This window comes from Ranitomeya imitator, chromosome 1 (genome assembly GCF_032444005.1).
Source record: "Ranitomeya imitator isolate aRanImi1 chromosome 1, aRanImi1.pri, whole genome shotgun sequence".
Classification (NCBI taxonomy): Eukaryota; Metazoa; Chordata; class Amphibia; order Anura; family Dendrobatidae; genus Ranitomeya; species Ranitomeya imitator.
The window spans coordinates 1156077781-1156096147 of record NC_091282.1 but is presented as its reverse complement, the minus strand read 5'-3'; positions in this window follow the sequence as shown (position 1 = coordinate 1156096147).

Here is an 18367-nt window from a genome sequence, read left to right as displayed (position 1 = left end):
TCATTTCCGGCCAGATGGCCGGAGCGCCAGTTAAATGCCGCTGTCAGCTTTTCACAATGGTATTTAACTAGTTAATAGCAGCGGGTGAATCGCGATTTCACCCGCCGCTATTGCGGGCACATGTCCCGGCTGACATTTCCCGGCTTTGATGCGGGGTCACCGCTGGAGCCCTGTATCAAAGTGGGGGATCTGACCTCGGATGTACTATCACATCCGAGGTCAGAAAGGGGTTAAGCAGCGACCCTGCCTCCTGTCACCTCGGTCCTCCACTGCCGACACTCCCCAGATAAGCTACCATCAAAATGGATTGTAATCCGCACCACAATTTATTTAAACCATTTTTTTTGCCTATTTTCAAACCCCACAATTTGGGGTGCATCATATATTACAGTGTGTCTTATAATCCGCAAAATATGGTAATTACTGAGCATAAAAAAGAACATGAGCTCCAGTTCTATAAGGATCACTCAGTGGTTGGATCTGTTTTGAACTGTATTTCTGTTATGCTGTAATGTCTATTGTCTGTACAAGTCCCCTCTTTAATTTGTAAAGCGCTGCGGAATATGTTGGCGCTATATAAATAAAATTATTATTATTATTATTATATTAGGGAGGACTACAAAGAAATGTAGATGAAGAAATTATATCTGTTTGGGTCACAGAGCTACAATTTTCAAGGACAGAATGTGCATTTTAGCCCATGGTGCTGTCCACATATTAATGTTTTTTGCAGACTGTGTCCAAACCAAGAAAGGGAGAAATGTCTGTTTTTGGTCTGAGTTGGAAGAAACTTGGCCATTCAAACCAATGGGTCCATCTGTTTTTCATGCTGTCCGTTTTTTACTTTTTAGAGAGCAGAAGTTTGAATTTTTCTCATAAGAAAAAAATGAATGACGCAATGATTGTAAATATGGACTGTAAGGGACGCAAAGAAAGGTCTAATGGTGATTCAGATGAACAAATATTATTACGTTTTTTATGATTTATCCACAAGAATTCAAGAAAATGAACCATTTAATGTATTTATTTATTTTGTAATTTATTGTTACTGACAAACATTTTTTTTTTACTTAAAAAGACACATAGGATTATTATACATTGTCACACCTACAGTAATGTGACTTTTCTTATGGTGCAAATTACTTTATGTGTGCTTCTTCCTTATCAAAATAGCAGTGAGCAGAGCTGAGTGAATTGTTTGAAATCCTAATTTGCTGGCTTTGCCAAATTTTCTTCAAGATTTCTAGTCACATTGAATAAATTTGCTACAAATCATATTGCTAAAAATGTTCTAATTGCTCGGAAAATACATGTATAACACTCTTAGGTATCTATGTATTAGAGCTTTCACCCCAGATTTCTGTCAGTAAACACAATACTTGACTGGAGTGAGATTTCTAGCATTAAGCAGAGAGGAGTATGCCACTCATCAGATGCTCCAGATTTATGAAGCGGCGTGCACCTCTTTATGAATTATAAGCATCTAACTTTAGCACGCCCCCTCAACAAGACCGGCATGAACACCTAGTCATGATGAATTGGGCCCTTATAAGATGCATGTATAGGGAGCAACCTGTCAGTTCAAGGTAGCAGGTGGACAGAATTCACTAGAGACCAACTGACCAACCAGTCTTTTCAGGTGCAGAACGGATCTATGGGTCTATTAGGCTACTTTCACACTGGCGTTTTCTGCAATCCGTCACAATGCGTCGTTTTGCAGAAAAAACGCATCCTGCAAAGTGCTTGCAGGATGCGTTTTTTCCCCATAGACTTGTATTGACGACGCATTTGCGACGGATGCGTCGTGCTGTGGCGGACCGTCGGGAGCAAAAAACGCTACATGTAATGTTTTTTGCTCCTGACGGACCGCTTTTTCCGACCGCGCATGCGCGGCCGGAACTCCGCCCCCACCTCCCCGCACCTTACAATGGGGCAGCGGATGCGCCGGAAAAATGCATCCGCTGCACCCATTGTGCAATGCAGCAAACGCTAGCGTCGGAATCTCTCCCCGACGCATTGCGATGGGGAGATTCCGACGCTAGTGTGAAAGAAGCCTTACTGGTAGAGACAGGCACATGCAATTATTGAGATCTGAGGGTAACTGAATTATTTACACAAATACCAAAGGTCCATTGGTCTAAATGATTACAATGAATTCTCAAGAGTCTCATAATATTGAATTTCATGTTGATTTAATGTTTTTTTAGGTGGTGCAATTAAGCAAACTGTTTTATTGAATTTTGTATGTGATAAAAGAGTTAATGCAGGAGGGGATTAAAAATGGCGGTGCTGCCTTTCTTGGTGGGCAGCCCGCCTGTTAATACAAGGGCGTCATTAATAGGCTGCATACCAGACACTGTGCATCACACTTGCCTGTGTGACTGGCGTCCTATGTGAGTTATATCAATGTGCATTTTTTCTTGTAGGCAGCCAACCCCTGCAATGTTTGGTTGGGGTGGCTGTTTTTATCAAGTAGTTTGCACCTGTGCCGCTCCTAGCCTTTATCAGTGGAGGCCTGCTGCATCCTGCTAAGTGTGCATTAGTCATTAGACAGGGTTTTGGGAAGGCCGTATCTTAGTATGTATTTTTTCTGAGTTTTTTCTATGTTAGCTGCCCCCGGTGCTGCCTTTCTTCCAATGTGCTTTGAGAAAGCGCTCTTTACATGATACAGCCATAGACTACTGACATTCCTACCTAATTTTTAGTATGTTAATTTGTCATTTTCTAGCTTTTCTATGATTTGCATTAACACAGTTTTAATCCTTTGGGTCCAGGATTAATTTGTTATTAAAGGCCCATGGAGATAGGGTGCTTGCAGACACCTATTTCATCTCGCTATGCGTCTGAGGACACACATTTAGCTGAAATGTATTGTAACACAGAAATCTATCTGTTTCCTACACCCTAAAAGCTTTACAAGCCACTTATCAGAGCCCAGCAGCTGACGTTGGGTGGTCCATGAGAACACTGCCATGTGCCAGCACACTACCTTGCTCCTGCTTTGGAGGATGAGGATGCTGAAAGTCATGGGTGTAAAGGTAGGTGATGAAGAATTGTTTTTTCTTATTTATTGTGTATAAATATGTTGGAGAAGAGCACCAGGATAGGGGATAATATTTAAGTAAATGGCCAAGACGGAGGACATTACTAAATGATGGGGACAATCATTAAAAAGGGGTCCTGTATGAAGAATTTTTAAAGAAAAATGTGAGGATGAGGGACATTATCAAAGAAAGGAGACAGGATGAAGGCCAGGACAGGTGATATTCTTACAAGAATGGTAAACATTATTACAGGATGGTGGACAGGATGGTGGATAGGATTGAGCGTTTAATTACAGGATAGCGGCAAGGATGGGGGACATTATTACTAAATGGAATATATAATTAAAGAAAGGGGCATGGAGAGGGACATCAATACAGGATGAGTGCCAGGATGGTAAACATTATTACAGGATAGGGCCAGAATGGAATGCATTATTACAGGATGAGGGTCATTATTTCAGGATGGGTGAAATAATTACTGTTTGCAGGCCAAACAGGAGCTACAATATGGGATGTCTCAACTGTAAAAGGTGCCTGCTAATACTGTATGAAAACAATTATGTAAGTTACTACTGTGTTGTATCACTGTTGTATTTGAGCACAAAGATAAATAATACTACTGTGTTGGGCATATAGAGGAAATTTACTGTTCCACATGGTCCATAAAAGGAAACATCCTTTAATATTGTAGGGGGCCACAGAGAATGACATTTCTACTTTGAGAGGGTAACAATAGGAGACAACACTAATGAAATATTTGTTATTTTTACTGGATACATAGGATGACCAAAATGTTGGTGCTGTTACTGTGGAGGGCATTAATATAAAATATAAAAATTGGGAATAAGTGTGTAGGGTGCTATAATAGCTGTACAGTATCTGTGTTCATTTCTGCAGAAATTAGTTGTAGCGTGAAGAAGTCATATTGGTCTGTGCTGACTGAAGGAGAAAATCGAAAATGAATTACTTCAATTGGAGGTGTTACCAGTAAGTCACTGAATTTACCGTACACATCACATAATCTGCAGAACATCTGTGTATAACTGACATTGGTTCTGTGTTTTTAGAGTGATCAATATTCTACTTTTATTTAGTTACTACAGTGAGTGAAATCAGTATTCAATATTTCATGTGCTCAATACCTTTCTCTGTGTCAATTCTCATTATTTGGCTATGTCTGCACATTGAGTATTTGCTTGCAGAAATTTCTTCAAGGTTTCTTCATCTCTTGGCAGAAAATTGCAGCTGAAAATACACACATTTTTTCTGTGCTTTTTATGTGTTATGTATACATTCTGCATTCCTTTTTCCATGCGTTTTTCTAAATCCATAGAGCTAAATAAAGATATATTATTACAAAAAGAATTGTGATGTCATTTCCTTGTTCAACCTCTTTAGCCAGATACACTCATTAATATTAAATAAAGACACACACACAGTTATCAGCCTATGTAGGAGCATTAACATAATTAACCAACATACAGTGGTTAAGGAAAGTATTCAGACCCCTTTAAATTTTTCACTCTTTGTTTCAATGCAGCCTTTTGGTAAATTTTAAAAAGTTCATTTTTTTTTCTCATTAATGTACACTCTGCACCCCATCTTGACTGAAAAAAAACAGAAATGTAGAAATGTTTGCAAATTTAGAAGCAACCTTTTGAGCTAGTGCAGCCATGAGTCTTCTTGGGAATGATGCAACAAGTTTTTCACACCTTGATTTGGGGATCCTCTGCCATTCTTCCTGGCAGATGTATAATAATTTCCTAAGGGTGGTAGACAACAATGACTGACTGCAGGTGTACTAATGTCATTTAACAGTGAGTTATATACCTGAACTACCGACATTTATTTGTTATTATGTAATGTTGGTATACTTGTGCAAGATTTGTGTCCTAATATTTTATGTACTGCTGTTTGTATTGCTGCTGTTATACCACAATTTCCTCTGGGATCAATAAAGTGTATGGTATCATTTCGTATCATAGATCCTCTCAAGTTCTGTCAGGTTGGATGGTGAACGTTGGTGGACAGCCATTTTCAGGTCTCTCCAGAGATACTCAATTGGGTTTAGGTCAGGGCTCTGGCTGGGTCAGCCAAAAATGGTCAGAGTTGTTTTGAAGCCATTCTTTTGTTTGTTTTTTGCTGTGTGCTTAGGGTCATTGTCTTGTTGGAAAGTGAACCTTCAGCCAAGTCTGAGGTCCAGAGCACTTTGGAAGAGGTTTTCATGCAGGATATCTCTGTACTTGGCCGCATTCATGTTTCATTCAATTGCAACCAGTCGTCCTATCCCTGCTGCTGAAAACACCCTCATAGCATGATGCTGCCACCACCATGTTTCACTGTTGTGATTGTATTGGGCAGGTGATAAGCAGTGCCTGGCTTTCTCCACACATACCGCTTAGAATTATCACCAAAAAGTTATATCTTCATCTCATCAGACCAGAGAATCTTATTTTTCATAGTCTAGGAGTCCTTCATGTGTTTTTTAACAAACTCTATGCAGGCTTTCATATGTCTTGCACTGATGAGAGGCTTCTGTTGGGCCACTCTGCCATAAAGGCCTGACTGGTGGAGGGCTGCAGTGATAGTTGACTTTGTGGAACTTTCTCCCATCTCCCAACTGCATTTGTGGAGCTCAGCCACAGTGATCTTGGGGTCTTTCTTTACCTCTCTCACCAAGGCTCTTCTCCCACAATTGCTCAGTTTGGCTGGATGGACAGGTCTAGGAAGACTTCTGGTGGTCCCAAACTTCTTTCATTTAAGGATTATGGAGGCTACTGTGCTCTTAGTATCCTTGAGTACTGAAGAAATTATGATACGATACGATACGATACACTTTATTGATCCCGTGGGAAATAATGGTATCACAGCAGCACAATGTAACATTTGCCTGATCTGTGCCTTGCCACAATTCTGTTTCTGAGCTCCTTGGCCGGTTCCTCATGATTCTCATTTGGTCTGACGTGCACTGTGAGCTTTGAGTTCTTACATAGACATGGGTGTGAATTTACAAATCAAGTCCTATCAGTTTAATTAAACACAGCTGGACTCCAATAAAGGAGTAGAATCATCTCAAGGAGGAACACAAGGAAATGGACAGGAAGTGACTTAAATATGAGTGTCTGACCAAAGGGTCTGAATACTTATTACCATATGACATTCCAGTTTTTCTTTTTTTAAAATTTGCAAAAAATTCTACAATTTTTTTTTCAGTCAAGTAGGGGTGCAGAGTGTACATTAATGAGCAAAAATGAACCTTTTTTGAATTTACCAAATGGCTGCCATGAAACAGAGTGAAAAATTTAAATGGGTCTGAATACTTTCCATGCTCACTGTATAGTGCACAAGCACCACTTAAACAAGTCATTGAGTTAAATGGTCATCTGAGCCACTGTGCACATTGATTGACTGTAGCTGTCATGTGCACTGTAGTTGTGCATCAAAGCTTCAGCCTGCAAACAATCACCGATCACTAATTACAAAAGCCAACGCTGGAATAGTTATATCCTTGTAAAGCTTAGAAATGTCATTCCAGAGTAAGATGATAGACTTTAAAAAATTATAAGCAGTAAACCCCTTTAAATTTGTAACAATAAGAATATATTTAATTTCCATTATATCTTTGTACATTTGGATGAGTTTCATAGAATTAATCATTTACAGTACCATATAATCAGTACAAACTAAGAATGGCTTTGCATTACCAAAATTAATTTTTTCAACATTATACATTGTAAGTAGTGATGAGCGAGCACTAAAACGCTTGGGTGCTCGTTGCTTGGGTTGAGCACATTGGAATACTCGGGTACTCGGCCAGAACAACAAGCCCAATGTAAGTCTATGGGAGACCCGAGTATTTTTACCGCGATCCCCCCAGGGTTCCTTTTAACCCCTTTCTGACATATGATGTACTATCCCATCGAGTTGGGGTGGGCCCGTATGACCACCGATGGGATAGTACGTCATAGCGATTGGCCGCGCTCACGGGGGGAGAACGGCCGATCGCGGACAGGTGTCAGCTGCCTATCGCAGCTGACATCCGGCGCTATGTGCCAGGAGTGGTCACAGACCGCTCCCGGCACATTAACCCCCGGCACACCACGATCAAACATGATCACGGTGTGCCAGCGGTACAGGGAAGCATCGTGCAGGGAGGGGGCTCCCTGCATGCTTCCCTGAGACCCCTGAAGCCCCCGAGGGTCTCTTATCTCCTTCCTCACTGCAGGCCCCGGATCCAAAATGGCCACGGCATCCGGGTCCTGCAGGGAGGGAGGTGGCTTCACAGCGCCTGCTCAGAGCATGTACTGTGAAGCCTGCAGATGTGCATGTCAGATCGCTGATCTGACACAGTGCACAGCAAAGTGTCAGATCAGTGATCTTACACTATAACATGATGCCCTTCCCTGGGGCAATGTTACAGTGTAAAAAAAAATTTTTCACATGTGTAGAAAAAAAATAAAAAATATTCCCAAAAAAATTCCCCCCCCCCAAAAAAAATATTGTTCTTATAAATACATTTCTTTATATAAAAAAAACAATAAAAGTGCACATATTTAGTATCGCCACGTCCGTAACGACCCCACCTATAAAACTGTCCAACTAGTTAACCCCTTCAGTGAACGCGGTAAAAAAAAAACAAGGCAAAAAACAACGCTTTATTATCATACCGCCAAACAAAAAGTGGAATAACACGCAATCAAAAAGACGGATATAAATAACCATGGTACCGCTGAAAACGTCATCTTGTCCTACAAAAAATGAGCTGCCATACAGCATCAACAGCGAAAAGTAAAAAAGTTATAGTCCTCAGAATAAAGCGATGCAAAAATAATTATTTTTTTCTATAAAATAGTTTTTATTATATAAAAGCGCCAAAACATAAAAAAATTATGTAAATGAGGTATCGCTGTAATCATACTGGCCCGAAGAATAAAACTGCTTTATCCATTTTACCAAATGCGGAACGGTATAAATGCCTCCCCCAAAAGACATTCATGAATAGCTGGTTTTTCATTCCTCACAAAAATCGGAATAAAAAGCGATCAAAAATTGTTACGTGCCCGAAAATGTTACCAATAAAAACGTCAACATGTCCCGCAAAAAACAAGACCTCACATGACTCTGTGGACCAAAATATGGAAAAAATTATAGCTCTCAAAATGTGGTAACGCAAAAAATATTTTTTGCAATAAAAAGCATCTTTCAGTGTGTGACGGCTGCCAATCATAAAAATCCGCTAAAAAAAACTCGCTATAAAAGTAAATCAAACCCCCCTTCATCACCCCCTTAGTTAGGGAACAATTACAAAATTTTAAAAAATGTATTTATTTCCCTTTTCCCATTAGGGTTAGGGCTAGGGTTAGGGTTAGGGTTAGGGCTAGGGTTAGGGCTAGGGTTAGGGTTAGGGTTAGGGCTAGGGTTAGGGTTAGGGTTTAGGGCTAGGCTTAAGGCTACAGTTAGGGTTGGGGCTAAAGTTAGGGTTAGGGTTGGGGCTAAATTTAGGGTAAAGGTCTGGATTATATTTACGGTTGGGAATAGGGTTGGGATTAGAGTTAGGGGTGTGTCAGGGTTAGGGGTGTGTTTAGGGTTACCGTTGAGATTAGGGTTAGGGGTGTTTTTGGATTAGGGTTTCAGTTATAATTGGGGGGTTTCCACTGTTTAGGCACATCAGGGGCTCTCCAAACGCGACATGGCATCCGATCTCAATTCCAGTTAATTCTGCATTGAAAAAGTAAAACAGTGCTCCTTCCCTTACGAGCTCTTCCGTGTGCCCAAACAGGGGTTTACCCCAACATATGGGGTATCAGCATACTCAGGACACATTGGACAACAACTTTAGGGTCCAATTTCTCCTGTTACCCTTGGGAAAATACAAAACTGGGGGCTAAAAACTAATTTTTGTGGAAAAAAAAAGATTTTTTATTTTCACGGCTCTGCGTTATAAACTGTAGTGAAACACTTAGGGGTTCAAAGTTCTCACAACACATCTAGATAAGTTCCTTGGGGGGTCTAGTTCCAAAATATGGGGTCACTTGTGGGGGGTTTCTACTGTTTAGGTACATTAGGGGCTCTGCAAACGCAATGTGACGCCTGCAGACCATTCCATCTAAGTCTGCTTTCCAAATGACGCTCCTTCCGTATCGAGCTCTCCCATGTGCCCAAACGGTGGTCCCCCCCCACATATGGGGTATCAGTGTACTCAGGACAAATTGGACAACAACTTTTGTGGTCCTATTTCTCCTGTTACCCTTGGGAAAATACAAAACTGGGGGCTAAAATATAATTTTTGTGGGAAAAAAAGATTTTTTATTTTCACGGCTCTGCGTTATAAACTGTAGTGAAACACTTGGGGCTTCAAAGTTCTCACAACACATCTAGATAAGTTCCTTGGGGGGTCTACTTTCCAATATGGGGTCACTTGTGGGGGGTTTCTACTGTTTAGGTACATTAGGGGCTCTGCAAATGCAATGTGACTCCTGTAGACCAATCCATCTAAGTCTGCATTTTAAATGATGCTCCTTCCCTTCCGAGCTTTGCCATGTGCTCAAACGGTGGTTCCCCCCCACATATCAGGTATCAGCGTACTCAGGACAAATTGGACAACAATACTTAGGGTCTAATTTCTCCTGTTACCCTTGGAAAAATGCAAAACTGGGGGCTAAAAAATAATTTTTGTGGAAAAAAAAATATTTTTTATTTGCACGGCTCTGCGTTATAAACTGTAGTGAAACACTTGGGGTTCAAAGCTCTCACAACACATCTAGATGAGTTCCTTAGGGGGTCTATTTCCAAAATGGTGTCACTTGTGGGGGGTTTCTACTGTTTAGGTACATTAAGGGCTCTGCAAACGCAATGTGACGCCTGCAGACCATTCCATCTAAATCTGCATTCCAAATGGCGCTCCTTCCCTTCCGAACCCTCCCATGTGCCCAAACGGTGGTTCCCCCCACATATGGGGTATCATTGTACTCAGGACAAATTTGACAACAACTTTTGGGGTCCAATTTCTCCTGTTACCCTTGGGAAAATACAAAACTGGGGGCTAAAAATAATTTTTGTGGGAAAAAAAATGTTTTATTTTTACGGCTCTGCATTATAAACTTCTGTGAAGCCCTTGGTGGGTCACAGTGCTCACCACATATCTAGATAAGTTCCTTAGGGGGTCTACTTTCCAAAATAGTGTCACTTGTTTGGAGTTTCAATGTTTAGGCACATCAGTGGCTCTCCAAATTCAACATGGCGTCCCATCTCAATTCCTGTCAATTTGGCCTTGAAAAGTCAAACGGTGCTCCTTCCCTTCCGAGCTCTCCCAGACACCCAAACAGTGGTTTACCCCCACATATGGGGTATCAGCGTTTTCAGGACGAATTGTACAACAACTTTTGGGGTCCAATTTTTTCTCTTACCCTTGGGAAAATAAAAAATTGGGGGCGAAAAAATAATTTTTGTGAAAAAATATGATTTTTTATTTTTATGGTTCTGCTTTATAAACTTCTGTGAAGCACTTGGTGGGTCAAAGTGCTCACCACACCTCTAGATAAGTTCCTTAGGGGGTCTACTTTCCAAAATGGTGTCACTTGTGGGGGGATTCAATGTTTAGGCACATCAGTGGCTCTCCAAACGCAACATGGCGTCCCATCTCAATTCCTGTCAATTTTGCATTGAAAAGTCAAGCGGCGCTCCTTCCCTTCCAAGCTCTTCCATGCGCCCAAACAGTGGTTTACCCCCACATATGGGGTATCAGCGTACTCAGGACAAATTATACAACAACTTTTGGGGGCCACTTTCTCCTGTTACCCTTGGTAAAATAAAACAAATTGGAGCTGAAGTAAATTTTTTGTGAAAAAAAAGTTAAATGTTCATTTTTAATTAAACATTCCATAAATTCCTGTGAAACACCTGAAAGGTTAATAAACTTCTTAAATGTGGTTTTGAGCACCTTGAGAGTTGCAGTTTTTAGAATGGTGTCACACTTGGTTATTTTCTATCATATAGACCCCTCAAAATGACTTCAAATGAGATGTGGTCTCTAAAAAAAATGGTGTTGTAAAAATGAGAAATTGCTGGTCAACTTTTAACCCTTATAACTCCCTAAAAAAAAAACGTTGCTTCCAAAATTGTGCTGATGTAAAGTAGACATGTGGAAAATGTTACTTATCAAGTATTTTGTGTGACATATCTCTGTGATTTAATTGCATAAAAATTCAAAGTTGGAAAATTGCAAAATTTTCAAAATGTTTGCCAAATTTCCATTTTTTTCACAAATAAACGCAGGTAATATCAAAGAAATTTTACCACTATCATGAAGTACAATATGTCACGAGAAAACAATGTCAGAATCATTGGGATCCATTGAAGCGTTCCAGAGTTATAACCTCATAAAGGGACAGTGGTCAGAATTGTAAAAATTGGCCCGGTCATTAACGTGCAAACCACCCTTGGGGGTAAAGGGGTTAAGGTCTAAAAAAGTTCGAAAATGATGAAAACATTGCTCAAATGACACAGGGACATTCCTGACTCCTAGTTCACAGCTTTAATCAATTTTTTCAGAGATTCATGCCATTTTTCCCGATGCCACAAAAAGCACATTAAAATGAGACCAAAACGGGTTTTGCTGGGAAATATGTCAAGGTACATCCTTTACAGGTTAATGACTTGCCTGTAAGGCCAAATATTTAACCCCAGACCAAAAATTTCCTCCCCCACTTAGGCTTACTTCAGACACAGCGTTTTTGAAGCGTTTTTCAATTTTAACATTGCTTTCGACCACTACAAATGCATTCACTGGGAAATGTCATTGTAACATTTAACACCCCTAGCTGGCCATGTGGTGTGTGACACGTAAGCAGACCCATCTTGTTTCATTTAGGAAGGAGGGACTATTAAAGTCACAAAGCCTATTTTTAGAGGGGGATCAGGCAGCATTAATATTCTTAAAGGGCCATTATTAAATAGTGGGTCTCCTATGCTATTATTGTCTTTGCAGTAAGTGGCTGGGCTGCCAAGAATTAGAACCCCAATACCCCTTTCATGAGAGGTACATGAAGGCTTCCTGAAAAAATGTTGCATTGAATGCAAGGCCTGCCCTGCTATCAAGTCATATACACCCCAATAAGCCTTTGAACCCAGATACTGGATGGCCACAGGAAAATACACTTCACATTATTCCTTTGGTCCTGCCATACTGTTTTCTTATGTATTAACAGCAAGGCCTGCCCTGCGACCAAGTCATATGTACCCCAATAAGCCTTTGAACCCAGGTACTGGATAGCCACAGGAAAATACACTTCACATAATTCATTTTGTGCTCCCATACTCCTTTGTTTTACACATTGGCAGCAAGGCCAGCACTGCTGCATAGTAATATGCCCTCCATTACGCCTTGGAACCCACAATTTTGATGGGCCCATGAAAATACACTGGTATTTTTTAATGGTATGATGGTTCCCTCTTTGCAGAATTGTTTACAGGAAAATTTGGCAATTTTATTTGCAAAGTTTTTAACACTAAGGTTCAGATACAGCTTCAAATAAGGCTAATACTTACAATCCAATGCAATTTTATTGAAAACTACACAAGTCAAGGAATAGTATGATTGGATAGTGTGAGTGCATACACTTTTGTATATGTTACCATACAAAGGTTAATAAGTACATACAGTACAGACCAAACGTTTGGACATACCTTCTCATTTAAAGATTTTTCTGTATTTTCAAGACTTTAAAAATTGTACATTTACGCTGTAGGCATCAAAACTATGAATTAACACATGTGGAATTACATACTTAGCAAAAAAGTGTGAAACAACTGAAATTATGTCTTATATTTAGTGTTGAGCATTCCGATACTGCAAGTATCGGGTATCGGCCGATATTTGCTGTATCGGAATTCCGATACCGAGATCCGATATTTTTGTGATATAGGAAATCGGTATCGGAGTGTGCGGTGCTTATAGTTCCAGGGGTCTGGAGGAGAGGAAACTTTCCTTCAGGCCCTGGGATCCATATTAATGTAAAAAATAAAGAATAAAAATAAAAAATATGGCTATACTCACCCCTCCGAAGAATCCTGGCTGTCACCGCTGCCAGCGTCCGCCTCCGTCCTTAAGAATGCTGTGAGTGACCGGTCACCTGACCGCTCACGTGACCACAATGTCATCGAAGGTCCTTCACTCACAGCATTCTTAAGGATGGAGGCGGATGCTTGCAGCGGTGACAGCCAGGGTTCTTCGGAGGGGTGAGTATAGCCATATTTTTTATTTTTATTCTTTATTTTTTACATTAATATGGATCCCAGGGCCTGAAGGAGAGTTTCCTCTCCTTCAGACCCTGGGAACCATGCAGGATACATTCCGATATTTGTGTCCCATTGACTTGTATTGGTATCGGAACTCGGTATCGGCGAGATCCGATATTTTGCCGGTATCGGCCGATACCATCCGATACCGATACTTGCAAATATCAGAAGGTATCGCTCATCAACACTACTTATATTCTAGGTTCTTCAAATTAGCCACCTTTTGCTTTGATGACTGCTTTGCACACTCTTGGCATTCTCTTGATAAGCTTCAAGAGGTAGTCACTGGGAATGGTTTTCACTTCACTGGTGTGCCCGGTCAGGTTTAATAAGTGGGATTTCTTGCCTTATAAATGGTGCTGGGACCATCAGTTGTGTTGTGCAGAAGTCTGGTGGATACACAGCTGATAGTCCTACTGAATAGACTGTTAGAATTTGTATTATGGCAAGAAAAAAGCAGTAAAGAAAAAGTGGCCATCATTACTTTATGAAATGAAGGTCAGTCATTTCGAAAAATTGAGAAAACTTTGAAAGTGTCCCCAAGTGCAGTGGCAAAAACCATCAAGCGCTACAAAGAAACTGGCTCACATGAGGACCGCCCCATGAAAGGAAGATCAAGAGTCACCTCTGCTTCTGAGGATAAGTTTATCTGAGTCACCAGCCTCAGAAATCGCAGGTTAACAGCAGCTCAGAGTTCTAGCAGCAGACACATCTCTACAACAACTGTTAAGAGGAGACTTTGTGCAGCAGGACTTCACGGTAAAATAGCTGCTAGGAAACCACTGCTAAGGACAGGCAGCAAGCAGAAGAGACTTGTTTGGGCTAAAGAACACAAGGAATTGACATTAGACCAGTGGAAATCTGTGCTTTGGTCTGATGAATCCAAATTTGAGATCTTTGGTTCCAACCACCATGTCTTTGTGCTAGGCAGAAAAGGTGAATTAATGAATTCTACATGCTTGGTTCCCCATCGTGAAGCATGGAGGAGGAGGTGTGATGGTGTGGGGGTGCTTTTCTGGTGACACTGTTGGGCATTTATTCAAAATTGAAGGCATACTGAACCAGCATGGCTACCACAGCATCTTGCAGCATGCTATTCCATCCGGTTTGCATTTAGTTGGACCATCATTGATTTTTCAACAGGAAAATGACCCCAAACACACCTCCAGGCTGTGTAAGGGCTATTTGAATAAGAAGGAGAGTGATGGGGTGCTACGCCAGATGACCTGGCCTCCAGTCACCAGATCTGAAAACAATCGAGATGGTTTGGGGTGAGATGGACCGCAGAGTGAAGGCAAAAGGGCCAACAAGTGCTAAGAATCTCTGGGAACTCCTTCAAGATTATTGGAAGACCATTACCGGTGACTACCTCTTGAAGCTCATCAAGAGAATGCCAAGAGTGTGCAAAGCACTCATCAAAGCAAAAGGTGGCTACTTTGAGGAACCTAGAATATAAGACATGATTTCAGCTTTTTCACACTTGTTTGTGAAGTATATAATTCCACATGTGTTAATTCATAGTTCTGATGCCTTCGGTGTGAATGTAGAATTTTCATAGTCATGAAAATACAGAAAAATCTTTAAATGAGAAGGTGTGTCCAAACTATTGGTCTGTACTGTGTAAGGATTAAATACATATTGATTACATCATCACCAAGAGGCTTTTAAATATCATCGGTCTGGAATATCAGAGAAGCAACACCAAGACAGAAAAGCCCTGGGAGATTACCTACACTGCATGGGCATCACCAATTATGCAGGTATCAGCATATTGTACATGTACAGGTACCCCAGTTTTGGCACCTGTCTTAGTCATGTTTCTCTGGTCTTATATAGTAATTTACACTATGTAGTAACTCTAGTTTCATCCAGACCTTAAAAGTAACCACTTTTCAAGTTTGAATGAAACTGAGATACCATGGAGTCATCAGACGAGGGGCCATAAACCCCTAGAGCATACAAGCCACAAGGATTTAGATCAAACCACCACAGGCATAGATTCAGTAAACCTTCATGCTTTACAATGACAAACAGCAAACATATAGAGGCTTAGAACTGTTTGTGAAGTGAATAAAGAAACATTTCTGAAAATTGTGTCACTATGAGCATTGTCTGTCACATCTGTAAATGTTTTACAAGAAATGCAGCTATGTGATTGAATGCATTCGGTATACGTTATTTAATCTGGATTCCAAATTGCCATTGGTATATTCGCCATTTGTATATTTGAAGCAGCCAAAGTTATGGCTCTCAAGGAGAGAAAGTAATATAGTGGACAAAGAAATATTTTTAATGAACTACTAAGCCAAGCTAACAGCATTGCATTATCAAATTTATATGAAGTGTATTGTGTCCAATGTGAGCAACCAGGCAACACAAAAAGGAGCATTTAAGTGAGCTCTTTAAGGTACACAACTGTTATGAAGTCTTTGCCAACAAGGATGTGATTTCACCAATTGGGGTACCTTTTTAAAAATGTACTATTGCCATCACAGCCCCCCTTGCCCAAACTTCACAGGCCTATAACAGTATAAAGCACGTTTACCCTGGTGATCTAGTGGCAGTTAAAGAAAAGACATTGCCGGAGACAGAGTTAAGAAGTAGGCCCAATGTAGTGGTGTGGGTCTCTGAGACTAGTAATGCAGTGCATGACCTGCCAAACAATTCCCCTATAGGGGTATCTTTTTAAAAAATAGACTAATGCCATCGCAGCCCCTTGCCCAAACTTCACCGGCTTATAACAGTACAAAGCTTGTTCACCCTGGTGATCTAGTGGCATTTAAAGAAGAGACATTGCAGGAGACAGAGTCCTATTTTTACAAAATAAAATAGTGCCATCACAGCTCCCGTGCCCAAAATTCATCATACAGGGTATGTTCACCCTAGTCATCAAGTGTCAGTTAAAGGACACATTGCAGGAGACAGAGTTAAGAAGTAAGCCCAATGTAATGTCATGCCCAATTCCTCAAAGTGGGGTCCTGTTTTTACAAAATAAAATAGTGCTATCACAGCCCTGTGCCCAAAATTCACCATAGAAAGCACGCTCACCCTGATTATCGAGTGTCAGTTAAAGGACACATTGCAGTAGACAGAGTTAAGAAGTAGGCCCAATGTAATGTCATGCCCAATTCCCCAAAGTGGGGTCCTGTTTTTACAAAATAAAATAGTGCCATCACAGCCCCCATGCCCAAAATTCACCAAACAGAACACGTTAACCCTGGCCTGGTCATCTAGTGGTTCTGGATGATGAGGATTAGAGGAGGATAACAACAAACAGACCAAATCTGGAAGCATATACCCATGTGTGGTTTTGAAGAGGTGCATGAGAATACACCTCCCCAAAAGAAAGAATGTATTTGAGGTTATGTTTCACTGCTTTCACTTGGTGGTGTGCAGAATTCTTTCCCAATCCAGCCCTTGTTCATTTTTATAAGAGTCAGCCTGTCAGCATTTTCAGTTGACAGGCGGATGCACTTATCTGTTATAATTCCACCAGCGGCACTAAAAACCCGTTCTGACATAACGCTAGCAGCAGGGCATGCCTGGACCTCCAAGGCATAGATAGCCAATTAAAAGGCACAGAAGACTCATGGAGGACGTTTAAACGATCTGCAAGGTACTCCCTCACCATCTTCACAAACATTGCACTTCTTATGACAGCACCCCTTGCCTCTGTGCCGTCACGATGGGAAGGTCTGAGAAAACTGTCCCAGAACTATGCCATTGTTCCCCTGCCTGAGCTGGATTGCACTTCTGTCTCTCTCGCTTGGACTCCTTGGTTGTACAGCAAACTCTGACATCAAAAGCCAGCGTTCTCACATGGGAAGTAATTCCGCCAAAAGGACCCTCTGGCACTGCAACATTTTAGTACACCTCTCTGCCTCTGGTAGAAGAGATTAAAAGTTCTCCATGTTGAGTGGGTCTAGGAGTGTCACCAAACATTAATGAGTGTCACACAAAATTTTCATAATGCGAGGATCACGTGAAACGCAGCGCAACATAAAGTCAGCCATGCGTACCAGACTGCTAACAGGCAAGACTTCCGTGTCCTCACCAACAGGACGACTGACCATGCTGTCCTCCTCCTCCTCATTCTAATCCTCCTCCCTGTCCTCAGGCCATCCCCGCTGAACAGACGGTATGACAGCTGTGTTTCTAGTACCGTGTATAGCGCATGAAAGTAGCACCTATTCTTCCTCTTCCTCCTCTTTGACAACCAATTTATGATAAAAAGACATGAGGCTGGGCTGAGTGTAATCCCCTGTATGGTTCCTTGCTCCATGTCCTTATGCTCTGCCTGCAATGCATCCTCTTTGTTTGTAAGCAGAGAGATTTTCAGAATGCTGAGAAGCGGGATGGTGATGCTAATTATGGCGTCATCGCCACTCACCACCTTGGTGCAGTCCTCAAAGTTTTGGAGGATGTTACATATGTCTGACATCCATGTCCACTCCTGAGGTCTTATGTGTGGAGTCTGGCCTTAAATTCGACAGCCTTGTTGATGTTGGTAGTCAACAACGGCCCTCTTCTGCTCACAAATCCATTCCAACATATGCAGCGTAGAGTTCCAGTGCATGGGGACATCACACAACAGTCGGTGAGCTGTAAGCACGGTAAGGGTGGCTGAAGCTGTAGCTGACTTTCTAAAATGGGCAGACAAACAGCATACTTTCACCAACAGATCCGGCAGCTCTGGGTAACTTTTCAGAAAACGTTGAACCACGAGGATAAGCACATGGGTCAAGCAAGGTACGTGTGTAAGCTCACCTTGCCTCAGAGCCACCACCAGGTTACGGCCATTGTCACACACAACGATGCCTGGCTGTAGGTTCAGCAGTGTCATCCAAACATCTGACTGCTCTTTCAGCGCTGTCCACAACTTTTCTGCATTGTGCGGTTTGTCACCTATTCAGGTTAGCTTCAGCACAGCCTGTTGCTGCTTGGCTAAAGCAGTGCTGCAGTGCTTCCAGCTTCTGACTGATGTGTTGATTCCAGAGATGGAGGATGAATAGGAGGAGGAGCTGCAG